At 49.0% G+C, this 18,000-nt stretch overlaps 1 long non-coding RNA gene across 2 annotated transcripts in view; it reads right to left on the reverse strand.

Moving 5' to 3' along the window:
* Positions 1 to 3,856: 3,856 nt before the first annotated feature.
* LOC116667206 overlaps positions 3,857 to 18,000 on the reverse strand; it is a 106,955-nt gene continuing 92,811 nt past the window's right edge. Inside the window, exons 7-8 of one of the 2 annotated variants that reach the window (XR_004324020.1) lie at positions 5,878 to 6,010; positions 3,857 to 4,216 (exon numbers count right to left, since the gene is read on the reverse strand). This is a non-coding gene — a long non-coding RNA (uncharacterized LOC116667206). Of the gene's footprint in view, positions 4,279 to 5,877; positions 6,011 to 18,000 lie in introns of both variants that reach the window. The other variant, XR_004324019.1, reaches the window with a different exon arrangement.

Here is an 18,000-nt window from a genome sequence, read left to right on the forward strand (position 1 = left end):
GAGAAATGAGGAGAAGCCCCAGCAGCTGGACCCTGGGGTGCCCATCATGTCACGACGGGCAGCAGTGGCCCTGAGGGGCCCTGGGGCAGGGACTGGGGTCATGTGGTGGGGAGCTAGGATGCCTCGGTGCTGTGTAGACTCCTGTAAGCCCTGGTGGGGAGGACTCAGCTGGCTGCCCACACAACATCCGTGCCTCCTTCCTTTCTTGCAAACGGAACCCCTCAATTTGCTCAAATCAGCTGAAGCGTTCACCGCATTTCTCAGGCTCCCTTTCAACCAGAGGAGACCCCATGACTGATCTGGCCAATGAGAGCAGCAGGCATCTGAAAGAGATGCCTGGAAAGCTCACTTTTCTCCTATAGGCACTGCCCCTTCTTCCTTGCCACTTCCTTGACCTCCGGGGACAGCAGGGATGTGACCCTACACAGCAAAGACAGCGGACAAGATGAAGAAGCCCAGACCTCACTGGCTTCATGGAGCCACCGCCACAACCTGGGACTTTGGCCCTCCCGACAAAACGTTCAATGAGAAAAATAAATCATCCTTCAATCACTCAGGTGTTCTTTGGATATTCTATGACACACAGTCCAAAGCAAATCCCACTCCAGGACTGGCTGCCCCGGAAATGCCCAGGCTCCCAGGATTTGATGCTCTTTCCTCCTGGAGCTCAACTTCCTCTCCTCACGCCCCCTCCAGCGGCCAGGGCGCCTCCCACGTCGCAGCTCTGCAAACTTTGAGGCCTCCAGCCATCCTACTCCTAACCCAGCTGAGCCCTTTGGTCACACTGCTCCATCTCACCCCCAGTACCTCTTCTCTGCCGAGGTCCTGTCCCTTCAGGCAGAACCAGGCTGCAGAGTCATGGATCTCAGATATAAAATGACAGCCCTCTCGTTTGTTTGGGACTGAGGGGGTACTTTCCGAGTTACTATGGGGAACACCTGAGGCAAACCAGAATGAGTCGGTCACTCCAAGATGTCAGAGCCTGGCAGGAACATGGGGAGCTGGTCCAGGAGTTTTACATGTGGACTTTTAGTAGCAGAACTATTCGTAGGACAAAATCGTGGGTGCAGTGCGTAAAACGGAGCCAGGTGGGTCTGCTCTGGGAAAGCCCTGGGGATTCCACCGAGCGGTACTGGAAATCACTGTGCCCTGGAAGGGACATGACACGTCCAGTCAGCCAGCAAGCTAGAGGCAGAGACAGGAGTGGCAGCTGGGGTGACTACTGCCCTAGGATCTCAGCTCTCCAAAACCACGGCTCTGAGATTGAACCCGTGCCTACCCCTCTCCTCGCTTCTTGCACGTCCGCTCCTCCCCTGGGTCATCAGTTGCTCTTCATCCATCCACTCGAATAATCTTTCTCAAAGGTAAATCTTGTGTCTCTCCCATTTAAAACACTTTGGCTGACTCACCTACACTTGACATTCAAGGCCCTAGCCTTCTGGCTCCAGCCTGACCTCCATCTTCCACCACTTCTGTCTTCCTGTGGATCCTTCGCCTCCCCATGTTCCACCATCACCCCACATCCAGCCCTCTGAGGCTCTCTCCTTTCCCTGAGCACCAGGTGGGTGCCCCTTCGTGATCATAATCCTGTGCACATGCTCTTTCCCTGCCCCTTTCCTCCGTACCCTTGTCCCCATCAGTCTGGCAACCCCTGCCCTTCTTGCCTCTTCTTCAAGGCCCAGCTGTTTTACCACTTCCTCTGGGGAGCCTTCCCTGACTGCCTCCACCATAGACCACTGCGCCTGGGCCTTCTGGTGTTTTGGCACTGGGACCACTGCCTCTTCCTGTCTATTTACTTACCTGGTACCAACACTAGACTTGGGCTCCTAAAGGACTGTCATCATTATGTCCCCAGAGCCAATCATGTCTGCACATAGTTAGCTAGCTTGTAGTCAGTTTGTTGAATGAATGAATGAACCAATGAATGGCTCAGTTCTCTCCAAGCAGGGCACGCATTATTTTAATTAAATAGTAGTGCACATTTGCCATGTTTTGTTAGCTGCCCCCTACCCCAACTTTCACTAACAGTGGCCTGATTTCCTTCTGGAACTTGCCTCTTCCCCATTGTGGGTGGTCTTGGTGGAGGGAAATTCCTGTCTTCTGCCTCCCATTATAAAAGCCAGCTCCCTACATCTCCTGGTCTACCCTAGGGAGCAGGCACGTGTCCTGACCTCTCTCCCTGGGAGTTTGCATCTGGAGTGAGTGACGCAGGGTGTCAGCCAGGCTTATTGGTTGCTGGCAACAGAATCTAACTTGATCAGATTGAAGCAGGAAGGGGGATTTAGTCAGAAAGAGGGGAAGTGGCCCACAGACTCACTGGGAGGGATGGGAACCAGGAACAGAAACAGGCAAAGAGGCCAGGCCACAGCTGATCACAGCCGAGTGTCCTTCCAAAGCCAGTGCAGTGGACTTGGCTGCTGCAGTTGCTGTCCCCAACCTCCCGCCATCAGCAGCGACGTGCTTTGCCCCTGTTCCAACGCCTGGCTTCCTCCTGTCTCACTGTATGGGGAGGGACCTTGGCGGGCAACCCACCTGGACAGGTGACCCACCTGGACAGGCGCCTGTGCCCTAGCTGCAAGGGAGACTGGGGCTGCTCGGATCCACTGCTCTTGGTCCTTAGTGGGAGGCTGACCCTGCCACTTCCCCACAAGGCTTTTAAGGCAGAGAATGTCTCAAGCCCAGGAAGGAGGGGTCATCAGGTGACGGACAACCAAAAAGAACAGCAAAAGCCACTGAACCCAGAGACAGAGGAGAAGATTGGAGGCCATTCACCTCAGGCGTGGTGGCATGCAGACCAGATGTTTCCCACTACCAGGTGGTGGCTGTGGTTCTTAATCCAGGCCCTTGGGAGAAGCCTGGGCCCCCGCTCCTCTCCAAGTCAGCTTCTCCCAGCTCCTGTCACTTCTGTGAGCTCCCGACATCCTGCCAATAAATTCCTTTTTCCTTAAGTTAACCGGTGTTAGTGTCTGCCGGCTGCAGCCAAGCAACGCTAAGTGAAACCACATGTAAACACGAGCCCACGATACTTGTAAAACCAAGGCAGTCCTGATGAGGCCTCAAGCCTCCTGACACCCCCTCACCAGCATTCTTCCCCGAGGGAACCACTGGTGTGAGCTGGATGCGTGTGTCCCAGAGCTTACTGGTTCATGCTTCCACACAAACGTATGTAGCCCTAGCAAACGATTCCTGGAAATAATATTCTATCCCATTGTGCCCAAGACGTCTCCAATTGTGAGGCGTGCCCTTGTTTTGTGTGCTACCAAGAAGGACCAAAAAAGTTGCCTATGAAACCATAACTCAATGTTAAGATCTATCAATTATAAACCACATCTCGATTGCTGATTTAAGATGTGCAAAAAGATGTGTGCATTAGAATAGATGAAGGGCGGTCATAGCCACAACCAACTTGCTTAGCCCTTACCATGGGCTGGGCGTCCTCACGAGCCCTTTGCTCGTATTAACTCAGTGAACTACTTACTTCATTCAATAATTTCTTGAGGTTGAAATGTAATTATCCATATTTTACAGATGAGCAAACTGAAGTACCGAAAAGTTAGATTATTTGCCCAAGGTTACAAATCTAGTAAGCGGCAGAATAAGGATTCAGAGGAATTCTGGATTTAGAGGTTGCTTTCCTCACCGCCGAGGAGGCTGAGCGTTCTGTGTGCGAGTGCACGTGTGTGCTGTGTGCCCGAGTATGTCTGCGTGTGTACGTGTGCACTGTGTGTCTGTGTGTGTCTGTGTGTGCGTGTAATTGCTTGTCTGTGTGTGCATGTCTATGTGTGTATGTGTGCCTGTGTGTACGTGTGCACACACGCCCACACATGTCTTTATTCACTTAAGAAGGATCATATTATATGTGCATCCTGTGCTGGGCTTTAATACAGTACTCTCCTGGAGCCCCTTCTGTATCAGTCCATCAGTTTCTGCCCCGTTCTTTCCAACTGCTGAAATATAAACGTGCCGTAAGGCCTTCAGCCATTCTCGTATTGATAGGCATTAAGGTTGTTTCCATTTCTGGCTCTACCTAGCAAGACTGCCATAAACAGCCTCCAGCCGACCTCCGCGAGCTCGTGCGGGAGTGTCTCCCTCGGGCGGGCAGACAGAAGCAGAGCTGGTGCGTCCTGAGGTATGCGTGTTCCCAGCCTTAGTAGATGAGCCACAGGAGAACACTGCTGGGGTATTTCTATTGCGGATGGACCTAGAGATCGTCAGTCTAAGTGAAGTAAGCCAGAAAGAGACAGAAAAATACCATATGATATCACTCATATGTGGAATCTAAAAAAAAAAAAAAGAAAAAATAGGACACTATGAACTCATCTATAAAACAGAAACAGACTCACAGACATAGTAAACAATCATGGTTACCGAGGGAAAGGGGATGGGAAGGAATAAATTTGGGAGTTTTAGATTTGCAAAAGTTAGCCACTATATATAAAAATAGATTTAAAAAAACAAGTTTCTTTCTGTATAGCACAGGGAATTATATTCAATATCTTGTAATAACCTTAACCTTTAATGAAAAAGAATATGGAAACAAATGTATGTACATGCATGACTAGAACATTGTGCTGTACACCAGAAACTGATGCGTTGTAACTAACTATACTTCAATTTAAAAAGATAGATAGATAGACAGATAGAGAGATAGATGATAGATAGATAAGCCAACCTCCCCCCCCCCCACCCACCTCATTTGCACTCCTACCAGGGCACCTGCGATAGCTCAGCGTGGAACACAGGACGGAAGACCGGACATGTGGGTGCTCCTACCAGCAACAAACGCAGGCACCTGCATAGGATTCCTACCCCAGACTCCTTACCAAATTTGCAGGCTGTCTCACCCCTCACCCTCCTCAGCATCTGAGCTATTTACACCACTGACTTCCTCCTCGCCCTGAAATCCTCTCCCGCCCTTGGCCTCCAGGACAATCCACAGCCTTGATTCTGCCACTATACACTTCAAGTCCTGGTCACGGACTCTTCACTGACCAGCCGGTTCTGGCCTGACAGCCACATTATCTAGAGGTGAGCTTCCCAAGAGGGCTGGCAAGGATGTTAAAAGGCACTCTGAGTTGACAAAATAGGGCATCCATTGTCAAGGAAGTCTGGGAGACACTGGGAAAATTAAAGTTGCTGCAGGACTTCTCATGGCCTTTATTGAATGAAGCAATATGCAGCTGCAGTCGGCACTGAACTCAGGACAGCCACAGGGGAGCAACCCCTACTGGATTCACGACCAGCTGACAGGAGTGCACCCTGTCGGCCAGAAATACCGACAGCTCAGGGCCCTCCTCTCCTTCTTGCTCCCCATTGCAGCCTCCCAGGGTCTCCCTGGGGCCCCTGTCCTCTCTCCAGGTCTGCTTGTATCATGCCCCACCCTCTACAGTCCTCCCTGGGTAGTGCAGAGGAAAGAGAACCAGAGGCAGAGACCTGGTCATCCAAGGCCTTGAGCCAGTTACTCAACCTCACTATGCCTCAGTTTCCTCATCTGTAAAATGGGGGAATATTTAATAGCTAACTTAGGGTATTATGTACAGCTGAAGTGCATTAATATTGAGAGAGCAGAGAAATGCTTTGCACGGAGGAGGGCCTCAGTGCAGCTCTGCCAGCAGGGAGGCAGTAGAACTGGGTTCCAGCTCTCTCCATTGGCCACTGTTTGTCCTTGACACATCAGCCTCTTCCTCAGGATCTGTGCTTCCTCATTTGTTAATGGAGGCAGCTAGACCCCATTGGAAGGTTGGGTGAGTCCCTGACTGCAAGGGACCCCAGTTTGTGTCTTGTTCAACTTGGGTCTCCCAGAGCCTAGTGTGGAAACTACCATGGAGTACTGTTCAGTGAGTACAGGGTGAGCTGGAAGGAGGAAGAGGCACTCACCTAAAGCATCAATAGGACAGTCAACAGCCCTGGGACAGGCTCCAAGCAGGGGAGCAGGGGCAGAGATGTGCCAGGCAGGGAGCCTCCTGGCATTCCTGAAATACTCAAGGGTGTTACTCGGATCACCAGGAATCTAGAAGAGGAGGAAAGAATTCAGCAAAGGTTTCATGAAGCAGGAGGAACTCAAGATGAGCCTGGGATGATGGGTAAGTTTTACTGGGCTCCAGGGAACAAAATTGAATATTGCAAGAGTGATATTCACAAGTGGAGAGAGCAGAGGAGGGGGTAGAGCCTTGGCAGTGACGATTCAGGCATCTGTGCCGATGTCTGGGGATCTTTCCTCTGCTTGGGGATGAGGTGGATACAGCTTCTGTCCCCACCCTGCCTGAGCAGAGATAAGATCTATCTCCCTGGCAAACAAAGCCAGGTCTCCCACCCACTCCCCAGGCTTGCCCTAGCCCTCCGTGGGCCGAAAACAGCGCTGTGGGCTTAACCATCCCCCAGAGAAAGAGGGAGAGCGAGTCTCGTCTCGACAGAGACAAATGAGACGCGACGTCCTCCTGGCTCAGCCGCCTGGGAGACCCAGACACCCCTCACGCCCATTACGAGCTTCCCGCCTCTGCTCCCTCATTATCTCTGCTGGGGTGTCCTCAGGCCAAAATAACGCACCCAACCCCAGCCTCTACCTGGATATCATTATGACGACTCCCACTTGAAATTATTTGTTTTTCTCTATTGATCCTGGTTCGACACTGGAAAAATGTATTCTTTGTAAGGCACTCCCAAGGGCTTAATTTGTCCGTGTTGGAAGCCTTTTTTAATAGGATTCTGCCCCATTGTTTATTCTGAACATTCAGTTCCGAGAGCTGGGATTCAGCTCTTTTAATAGAAACTCATTACTGGGGTCCCTCTGCATCAGAAAGCTGATACTGGCGCTGGGAGGAGGAGACAAATTAGGAGACTGCCAAGGGCCTGTCTGATTGCAAGGCCCCGCGGGAGGCAGAGTCACCATCCGACGCCCGCCGCCCTCCTCTGGTTAGAGAGACCTGGTGCAGGGGGGTAGGTGACAGCCACCAGGCTAGGCAGAGAGCCCAGGGGCCTGTGAGCCTACCCCAGAGCACACTAGTGACCCAGGAACCCCTCCATCCCTGACTAGTTTGGTTCTCAGAAGCTCTTCCAACCTTGAGCTGACACTAGTGTCCTAGAACAATATTTCTCAAAGTATGACCTGTGGTACCTCTCCATCGGAATTCCCTAGGATGTAAATTCAGGCTCCCAGGTCTACTTCCAGATAGCTCTCCCCTGCCATGTGGCTCGCACCTCAGGACTCACTGGGATCAGAGTACCATCCCCATGGGTTTCCCATGCCTAGACCTGGTTCTGTATGAATCCCAATCCCTGTTTGTTTCTCTTCCTCAGAGACTGTGTATCCCCTCTACCACCCCACTACTGTTTCTGAGGTTGACCAGATGCCCCACAGAGCAACTAGGACTCACACATACGGGGTCATCCCAGGACCTCATGGTCGGGCCCCTATACCAGGCAGACAGCTTGGCGAGTGAATTGCTCCCAGTAGCCAGCAAAGTATTTCTTTCACAGAATCACATGAGATCAGGCCAGCAGAATGGCGCTCACATGATTGTGAATGACTCAAGTGTTTTGCCTCGCCTGCAAAAAAGAGAGAAAAAACTACTGGCTTGGGGCCCTGCGTGCCCAAGGGGCAGCCCTGCCTCTAGACCTGCTAAAATAGTAACATTAAGGACAAAGCCCAGGAATCTGAATTTTTTTACAAATGCCCCAGGGAACCCTGATGCTCACTGAAGTTGGGAATCTCCTGGAAGTGCGGTGATGAAAGGGAAAGAGAGTGGTTTTTAGAGTTACTCAGAACTGGGCTCAAGCTGTGATTTGCAGCTAGCCAGCTGGGTGACTAAGAACAAATTCCTAACCTTCTCTGTCTCACTTTGCACTCATAAATGTTTTCAATACATGGTGGCTTTAAGAGCCCTTTTAGGAGCAAGGCAGCCTGCAGATCTCGCATACGTAAGGCTAGGACCATGCACACGACTTCCCCAGTTCCAAATCCAGCATATGGCAGGAATTTAAGCAATGATGCCTGGGATCATTCAGTCAGTCAACAGACATTTATTGAAATCCTACTATGTGCCGAGCACTGTGTCAGCAGTGGTGAGACAAAACAGACTTGGTCCTCTGCCCTCATGGGGGGAGACAGATATGAACAGACAAAAGACAACTCATAAACATTTATTTAGTTACAGTGGTGATTGGTCCTGAATGGAGCAGAGCAGTGTGGCATGGAGAGCGTGGACATGCTCATCTGAGGGGGAGAGGGAGGGCTTCTCCAAGCCCACTGGGACCTGGAGGTGGGGCAGGACCTGCCAGGGGAAGAGAGAGACCACATGTACCTTCTGGTCTGGTTTCTGCCTTTCAGGGACCACTTCCCCTCTCTGTGACATCTCTTTCTGGAAGTAAATAAAGATGATTGATTTGACAGCTGCTCTGTACAGAATCCAGATGAGCTCAGTGGGTTTGCAGAGGGCAAGCAGACAGACGCATGGCATTGCTGAGGACTGAACGCGTGCCAGCCTCTGCACTGAGTGCATCCCACGCATCATCTCATCAGATACCCACAACAGGTCTGTGTGTGGGTTTTATCATTATCCCCATTTAACAGATGAGGAAGCTGAGGATCCAAGAAGATAAGTAACTTGTCACCTCAGTAGGGTCTCAGAGCTAATAAACGGTAGAGCCAGGATCCAAGCTTGGGCAATGTGACCTCTTGTGCCCCTAGGCTAAAGCCTCCACACCCCACCTGTGCCATTGTCTTCAGAACGCACTCAAAGGGGCCACCTTTTCCACGTAGAGAGGTATCAGACACACTTGAAAGTTACCTAAGAGAGAGTTGGTTTGAATGATGTGAAACTGCACAAAATGAGATGCAACCAGCGAGAGGGTGGGAGGGTAATAGATCTGGAATCGCATCTTGACATCTCCTAGGATGACTTCAGGCCTCAGTGACCCCATTTACAGGATGAGGAGCTCAGAGCAGGGCAGTGGTTCTCCAAATGTGTTCCTTAGAGCTCTGGACTTCCACAGAGGTGCCCTGGGGCTGCCCTCGGTGGGTGCAAGGCCACCACTCCCGCCAGTCCCCCCAGATAGACATCAGCTTCCTGGCAGGCAGTTGTTGGAAGACAGTCTCCGAGGCTGTGACAGCACAGATGATCATAACAAGCTTGTCTTCTTTAACATCCTTCTTAAGTCAGTCTGCATTTATTGGGCACACATCACACTGTGAGCTGGGTGTGGAGGAAACAGACAGGTCCCTGCCCTTCAGGAGCACCTAGGCTGGGGGAGGAGGTACCCATAGCCAGCACCCAGGTAACTACAGGGAAGGTCCTTCCCAACTTGGGCAGAAGTTCAGAAAAAGGCAGAGGCCAAGTTGGTATTTAAACCCAGAATTCTTGGCCCCCAGTGCCATACTTTCTTCCCACCCTAACTGCATCAGGTAAATTGATCTGGGCATCAATAAAATGGTCATTTCATGGGATAAAAAGATCTCAGTAGAGTCTCAGAAGGTGAGGGGAGCTGCAGGGACAGAGGCAAAGGGGGAAGGCAGAAGCCAAATCATTAGACAGAGGCAGAGGATCAGGGCAGAATCCGGAGCCAAGATGGGTTTGAACAAGAGCCCCAGGTGGTCACGGTCAAGTGACTGCTGCTGGAGACACAGGATTACCAGGGCGTTCTGCTCATCTATGACTACAAACGCCCTACCAATGATAACTGCTAATAATTGCTGAGCACCATATCAGTCAGGAGAGTCTGAGGATGCCGCAGCAACAAGTAGCTCCAAGATCTCAGCACCTTAACACAACAAAGATGTGTTTCCTGCTCACACAAGACTCATGGCAGATCCTGGCAACTCTCCAGGATGCAAGATCTCCATGCAGTGACTCAGCCACACGGCTGACAGGTCCTTCACCATCCAAAGCTATGCTGTGTGACCTTCTCAGTCACAACTGCAGCAAGAGAGACTGGAGAATGGTACACTGGCTTTTCATGATGCCAATTTAGAAGTGGCACCTGTCACTGCTGCTCAAGTTTCATTGGCCTGAACATGGCACTTTGTCCACTGAACTTCAAGGGGGTTGGTTAAATACCTTGCATAGGTTATTTCTCTTTGCATATGAAGAAATGGAGGCATGAGAATGAGAGAATGAACAGAAAGAACTTACCCAAAACCACCCAGCTAGTAGTGGAAGAGTAATTAATCAAACCCAGAAGGTCTGGGGCTTAACTCTCACTCTACTTCCTCCCAGACTCTGAGGCCGTTGGTACTTCAGAAATGGTCAATCCATCACCAGAGTGCCATCGTTCAATTAGCCCTATGAAGGCATCCATGTCCTCTAGGCATGAGATAAATTTGGAGAAGGACGCCATGCTTCCCTGTGGCTGGGACCATCCATAGCCAATGTGGAAAAGAAGTCAACACACTAAGTGTTTCCCAGTGGGGAAGGGAGGTAGGCGCCACGGGGTTGCAGATCTGCCGTGAGTGGCTTCTGACAGCAGGAGAGGCAGGGAGAACAGCCTCCCCAGAAACTGTGCAGCTTGCCCACAAACTCTTCAATCACAAATGCCAGGTGCAGGGGGTTATAAACAGATCATCGCTGTGGTTCAATCCATGCATTGGGGGCTGAGATTTCCATTACAGGATGGGAAAAATAATAAGTAACCACTGACTCGCATATCCAGGGTTATTGACTTGAAAGGTCATATATTGATGGACAAAAAGCCAAGGTCAATATTTGATTTTGAGGAACAATAAATCTTGATATCCATGGAAAGAAGCCATCGATGCAGGTGCTGTTAGGCAGGGACGAGGACGCCTTCACGGCGGGGTAGTCCTGCCTCCTCTGTGCTGGGCGAAGAGCACTCTTGCACAGGATATTAGGAAGGAGGCCTGTGTGTGCTTAGCAGTTTGTAGGTAGCTCTGGGTGGGTGCATGTTTTAAAGAAAGCCTTCAAAAAAGAGAAGCATACCCCGTTTTCAGAGGACTGGCCCTCTGTCCCTGTCACACAGGTGGAAGGAAACTTCCTGCCCTGTACGCTGTCCCTACTGCCTGTCCTCCCCCGCCGCCAGCATTTGAGATTGACCTCCACTCTCGCTGAGTTGGATGTGGATGGAATTTCCCTTTATCTGCTTTCCAACTCTCTACTCACCAAGCCTTCAATGTCTTCATCTCCCCATGCAGATTTGGGTGCATTCCGAAAGAAAGATGTGCCAGTGAAACCGCAGCTGATGCAAACCCAGCAACACCTGCTTTAAAGAGCGGACTCACTCCTTTCTCCTCCCTTTTCAGGCCCTGCTCCCGCCACTGACCTCACCTCGTCCTCCACTTCACAGGAGGACCACCCAGAGAGCTTGCCATTCCTGCCTAGTTGGTTAGCTCGGGCCCTCATGAGTTTGTTTGCACTGTGGTCACTGCCAGAAACCTCTTCTCCTTCCCTCCTTTCTCTGGACACCTCCACCTGGGGAAATGTCACTCATCCTGAAACTCCCTGTTTGATACAATCTCCTTGGCAAAGCCCTCTCCACCCCTCCCCAGGCAGAGCAGCCTCCTTCTACCTGCCCCCATCTCCCTCCATCTCTGCTCTAACTCTTGCCTCCTTCCTGGAACCATTTTGGCTAGAATGTCGATTGGTCTTCATTTTCCCCGGATTGAATGCTTGAAGGACAGGGGTCCTTAATTCTGAATCCCCATTGCCTGGCGGTGGTAAATACTCAGTCTGTTTGCAGAATGGATGGATGGCTGGACAGTGGGAAGAACAAATAGACCAGGTAAGGGACTTGGAGCAGAGCCTGAGCAGGAAGAGGGGTGTGGGGGAGCAACACCTGCAGGGCCTGTGGCGGGGAGAGCCCCCAGGCAGGGGAGGGGCGGCCAGCATGGGAGGCTGGGGTGCTGCCGAGCAACCTCGTCTCTGGCTCCTCATCCTCACCGGCTGCTGCCCTGACGGTATTAATCAAGGCCGGAGTGCGTAGAAATATCAGTCCACTGTGTTCTATTCAAGTTCCCTGGAACTAAATTATGTTGTCAGGATTGGACAGAGCAGGAATGGAAAAGACCAGGCTGGATGACATGGGGCTGTTAAAAGGAGATGAATGAGCCCAGTGGTTTCCATTCAATTTTTCAAGGTTTCCCAAGGCAAGTCTGACAAATACCACCTTATAATTCTCAGGCACCCTGCACAGCCCCTTCCACACTCTCATTTTTCCATTTCTGCCCGTCGGATTAGAAGGACAAGGGATTCTTCTTTCTGCCTCGCAAATGGGGAAATGGAGGAACTCGGGTGAGGGCAGCACTTTGACCAGAGTCAAGGTCAGGCCAAGGTCAGGGCATAAATCAGTGACACAGTCAGCGGGAGGCTGCAGAACTCTGAGTTCACAGTGCAATGCCCTGCCCTTTCCATTACCCCACCTGCTCAAGTTTCCTCTACAAAACGGCGCTGGCTGGACCAGTCCCTCGGGGCTGCTGCAGGGTATCAGGGAGAAAATGCACCTGAAATCACTTTTAACTGGAACAGTGCTGTTCATTCATTCAACCAGCAGTTTCTGAGTGCATCCCGTGTACCAAGCCATGTTAGTGCTTCTTGTTTGAGAGCTGTCATAAGGGTGTATAAAGAATCTGAGGACTAGAAATAGCTACGTGTGGGTTTCATGTCTGTCTCGCCCTTGGGTAGCTGTGTGATATTGGGTTGGATACAAAACCTCTCTGATTCTCTTCACAATGTGGTTGTCGGGACTGAGTTAAAGACATGGCAGCACCCAGCACAGTTCTTTACAGGGAGGAAGCTGTAAATAAGAACTTATTGAATCTGAATGTGTCCTCCCACAAAAGAGCAGGGGACTCTTTCCCCTCTATAAGTGGAGCATCCCTGCACAAAGGATGTGCGTGCCTGGCCTCCAGCTCTGCAGTGTGCTGCCGGAGAGCACATCTCACAGCCCAGCGGTGAGTGAGCCTCAGTTGTAAACAAAGAACTAATTAAATTAACATAAATGATTTTATGTAAATTAAAGATCCACGTTATAGCTGTTTATTGGTAGCAGCATCAGATCTTGCCACGGCACATGCTTGTTTAAAATTAATGTGCATAAATGCTCCAAATATCATATTATTAATAATGATAATAATGTTGATGAGGATGATAATAATAAACACTTTCTCATAACAATGCCTCCTGGCTGGCTCTAAAGTCTCAGCAGAGAATGTGCTAAGTGTCACGGCTCCTCGGAGAAACAGCCAGATTATACAGCTCCTTCTCAGCCTCCCAGCCCCCACTCATGGGACCATTTTGGTTTCTACCACTGGCCTCTTCAAATCCTGTCCATCATTCAAGGTCTTGCTCAAGGCCGCTTCTATGAATCAGCCCAGCCAACCTAAGCCATACAGAGCCCTCTCCCTCTCAATTTCTGAAACAACTCTTCCCCATCGCTCTTTCCATCTATTACCTCCTTGGACTCATCTCACTTCTGTGAGGTAGGTGGCAGGTATATTTACGATCCCTACTTTATAGATAAGCTAATGGAGATCAAAGAGTAGAAGCAGCTCAAGGCAACACAACTAGGAAGTTACAGAGCCAGGACTAAACTTCCCCGGCTCATATACATCAGAGAAGCACCTAGTTAAGAGGCTGGCATGTAGTCGATAATTAATGAGTGTTTGTTACAAAGGAGGGTGGAAAGAAGAAGTGAGTGAAAGGATGAGTGAGTGAAAACTTTGCAGAGTGAGGTCCTGAAAATCCCTCAGTATAACGCTAGCTGTCCCTCTTTATATTATCTATCCAGAATCAAGCCATCACTGAAACTGTGTTTGTTACTGAACGATCTGACCACACATTGATAAGCACCCACTGAGCCTAAGCCCAAACAGAGGCCCATCCACGTTGCTCAAGGGAAGACGTACCCAGGGCACCTTTGTGAGAAATTTAGGAGGGCATCCCACCGCACAACCTAAGCAAACTTGGTTGCTGAGCTAGAGTTTGCTCCACCCTCTTGGCCAGTTGCCAACCCACAAAATCACATGCGGTGCCCCTGGATCCAGCAAGGGCTTCAGAAGGCTAAAAGCACCACTGCTTCCCCCTGGGTTCCGTGTCACTCGTAGTCCTCATGATAGCACCAGGCAGGGGCTGCCTGCCTGGAGGTGTGTGGGTGTATGTGCGTGTTCTGCTAGATCGTGAGATTCTCAAGTACCAGACATCATGGGTTGAAGGACAAATGCTGGTTTCTGAACCAGACCAACTTGGGTTTGAATTCTAACCCCCACCAACAACATGGCTAGAATTCCGGGGACCCAGGAACATGGATGGGAAAAACAATATGCTTCAATGACAAGCGGAGGCAACAAACCACAAGAGTATTTGCAACAGCTAAGATTTTTGTCACCAGTAGAAATCACAAGTATTTTCCTATTCCATTAAAGTTGTTGCACATATTTCAAAATATTGAACACAACAGGGGTCAGCAAACTTTTTCTGTGAGGGTCCAGATAGTAAATATTTTAGGCACTGTGAGCCACGCATTCTCCTTTACAACCACTCAGCTCTGCTGTGGTAGCTCAAAAGCAGTCATAGACAATAGGAAAATGAGTGGGGGTGGCTCTGTTCCATAAAGTTTTATTCACAAAAGCAAGTGTGATCCAGATGACAGTTTGCTGATCCCTGGTATAGCCAAGACATTACTTTCAAATTACACTAGTTATTAGATAGCTACAGTAGTTATTATCTTGTTATTTAATGCCTTCATCAGGAAGCACATAAATTACTATATCAGGCTTTTAAAAATTATTTTGAAAACTGTTCAGCGAATGCCCTTATGAGCCTATGTATTTTGTTTTATGCATTTAAAAGAATTGTTCTGCGATGGGGTCCACAGACGTCACCGATCTAACCAAGGGCGTCCTTGACCCACTGAAAATGAAGAAACTCTGTTATTTAATCACACTCAGCTTCAGTTTCCTCATGGCAGTGGTAAAGCGAATAATAATAACATCCATGTCAGAGAGTTTTTGCAAGAATTCAACGCAGTTATGAATGTAGACATACTCTGTTAACTAGAAAGAATTATAGAAGTTGAAGATATGAACATTTCCACTTCCCCAGTGGTGCCTGGCACAGTCCTCGGGACACAGTAGGTACTGAGCAAAGCTTGCTGCAGTCGGATGGGCTGAACCACAAGCCTGGCATCCTCCCCCAGGAGACTTCTTGTGCAGAATGTGAGGGGGGGAGAGAAAGAGAGAGACTAGAGAATCCTGGAGGCCCTAAGGATTATTTCACAATTGTCTCTGCAGAATTCCCAATCATCATCTATTTGAAATCGCACAGGGGAATGAAAAGAGGAAGGGTGAGATGGTGCGATCTGAGCGGAGCCTTCCTGCTGAGGCGGCAGGTTTTCAGAGCCCAACTTCACAGTTTGTGAAAGCACATGAACCTTGAAATAGAAATATGGACCTCTTAATTCATCTCTCCGTTATTTGATAAAGTATAAAGTAAATGAATGCAGACCATTTTCCCTTTAATTACACAAGGAGAAGTGGGCGGGGGATGTGAGGTGGGGGGAGCAGAGGATAGAGGGTGAGGGGCCACGGTGAAGCTTTGTGCTTCCAAAGTAATTGTACAGAACTGAGGCCGTGCTGGGGCTCTTCTGAGATTTCTGTTGTGGGAAAGAGGCTGATGCTGTTGGTCACAGTCAGACCTCTCCCAGAGCTCAGTGGCTTCCAATCAGGATACATTCTGAGATGGCAGTGGGGCAGGGGTCTCTGCCCTCAAAGGGTTTACAGTTCAGTTGAGAAAACAAGTCTGAAATGCGTAAATCAGGCACCAATATCATGGTGTGATTAAGATCGTGTGGTCCAACCCCAGCTCCACTGAGGAGGGGACCTGGCACCTCAGAGCCTCACTGTGCTGTCACGAGTGACGCCCATCCAGTATTTCCAGCTCTGCCCTCACAAGCTGACACTTAGCATGGAGGTGGACAATGCAAACAAGCCTCCGAGAAAGTAATATATCAGACATGAGACCTTGGATCTAAGCCCTTCCTCTCCTCTCTCTGGATTCCTCAACTACACCCTCTTCAAACATTGCAGACAGTTGGTCACTCCAGCAAGAGTGGGCTGGAGGCACAACCAATTTACGTGGCAGTAGTTCAGACTCATGGTGTCCAATTATTCAATTATTTAAAGCTAGAAGAGTTCCTTCCAGGCTGCTAAGAATTCATATTTTATTCAATTTGATTATGACTTGTCAAATTAAAAGTTGTTCTGGATAAGAAGAGTATCACCTAAGTTTAGAAGATGGGGGTTTGTTCAGGTCATACAACTTAATATCAAAAAAAATACCCCAAGCAACTCAAAAATGGGCAGAAGACCTACATAGACATCTCTCCAAAGACAACATCCAGATAGCCAACAAGCGCATGAAAAGATGCTCAACATCACTAATTGTTAGAGAAATTCAAATCAAAACTACAATGAGATAGCACCTCACACCAGTCAGAATGGCCACCATGAAAAAACCTACAAACGATAAATACTAGAGAGGGTGTGGGGAGAAGGGAACTCTCCTACAATGTTGGTGGGAATGCAAATTGGTGCAGCCACTATGAAAGACAGTATGGAGGTTCTTTAAACAACTAAAAATAAACTTACCATGTGATCCAGCAGCAATCCCACTCCTCAGCATATAGCCAGAGAACAGTATAATTTGAAAAGACACCTGCACCCCAGTGTTCACAGCAGCACTATTTACAATAGCCAAGATGTGGAAACAACCAAAATGTCCATCAACAGATGACTGGATAAAGATGTGGTGTGTATATACATATACACACACATACACACACACACACACACACACACACACACACACACATATATACACACACATACACACACATATACATATAATGGAATACTACTCAGCCATTAAAAAGAATAAAATAATGCCATTTGTAGCAAAATGAATGGACCTGGAGATTGTCATTCTAGGTGAAGTAAGCCAGAAAGAGAAAGAAAAATACCATATGGTATTACTTATACGTGGAATCTTTAAAAAAAGACACAAATGAATTATCTGCAAAAGAGAAACAGATTCACAGACATAGAGAACAAACTCATAGTTAGCAGGGGAGAAAGGCGGTGGGAAGGGATAAATTGGGAATTTGAATTCTTGGGGAGTGATGGAAATGTTACCTATTTTGATTGTGGTGGTGGTTTCACTGGTGTACCTCTATCAAAATTCATCAGTTGTACATCTGAAATATGTGTAGTTTACAGGAATCATACCACAATAAAGATGCTAAAAAAAAAAAGAAGAAGAAGAAGATGGGGGTCTGTTACTGGTTGAATGATGTCTTTCCAAACTTACATGTTAAAGTCTTAACCCTTCCCCACTGAGAACTTTGAAATAGAGTCATGGCGGACATGGTAAGATACTGGAGGAGGGTGCACACCTAATCCAATATGACTGGTGTCCTTTTTAAAGGGGGAAATTTAGACACAGATCTGGGCACATGGAGAACACCATGTGAAGATAAAGACAGAAATTGGGGTGGTGTGCCTACAAGCCAAGGAAGGCCAAAGCTTGCCAGCACACCCCCAGAAGGTAGCAGAGAGGCAAGGAACAGATTTCCCTACACAGCTCTCCAAAGGGACCAGCCCTGCCCACATGTTGATCTTGAACATCTAACCTCCAGAACTGTGAGAGAACACGTCTGCTGTTTAAGCCATCTCATTTGCGGTGTTTTGCTACGACAGCCCTAGAAAATAAACAGAGGTTCTAACGTGGCTTTCTACCTGCTGAATGACGAGGGCAAGTTCATTCCCCAGACCTGCACTGGAGAGACTGCAGAAGCAGTGGGGAGCAGGGCCGGGAGCCCACCTGTCTGGCCTTGAATCCCAGCACTGCCAGCACTAGTGGTGTGCTCTTGGCCAAGGCCCTGCACCTTACTGGAGCTCTGTTTCCTCCTCTATAAAAGGAGATGTCTGTGAGTACAGCACAGGGAAATACATTCAATACCTTGTAGTAATGAAATACAATGAAAAAGAACTTGAAAAGG

This window comes from Camelus ferus, chromosome 11 (assembly GCF_009834535.1).
Source record: "Camelus ferus isolate YT-003-E chromosome 11, BCGSAC_Cfer_1.0, whole genome shotgun sequence".
NCBI lineage: Eukaryota > Metazoa > Chordata > Mammalia > Artiodactyla > Camelidae > Camelus > Camelus ferus.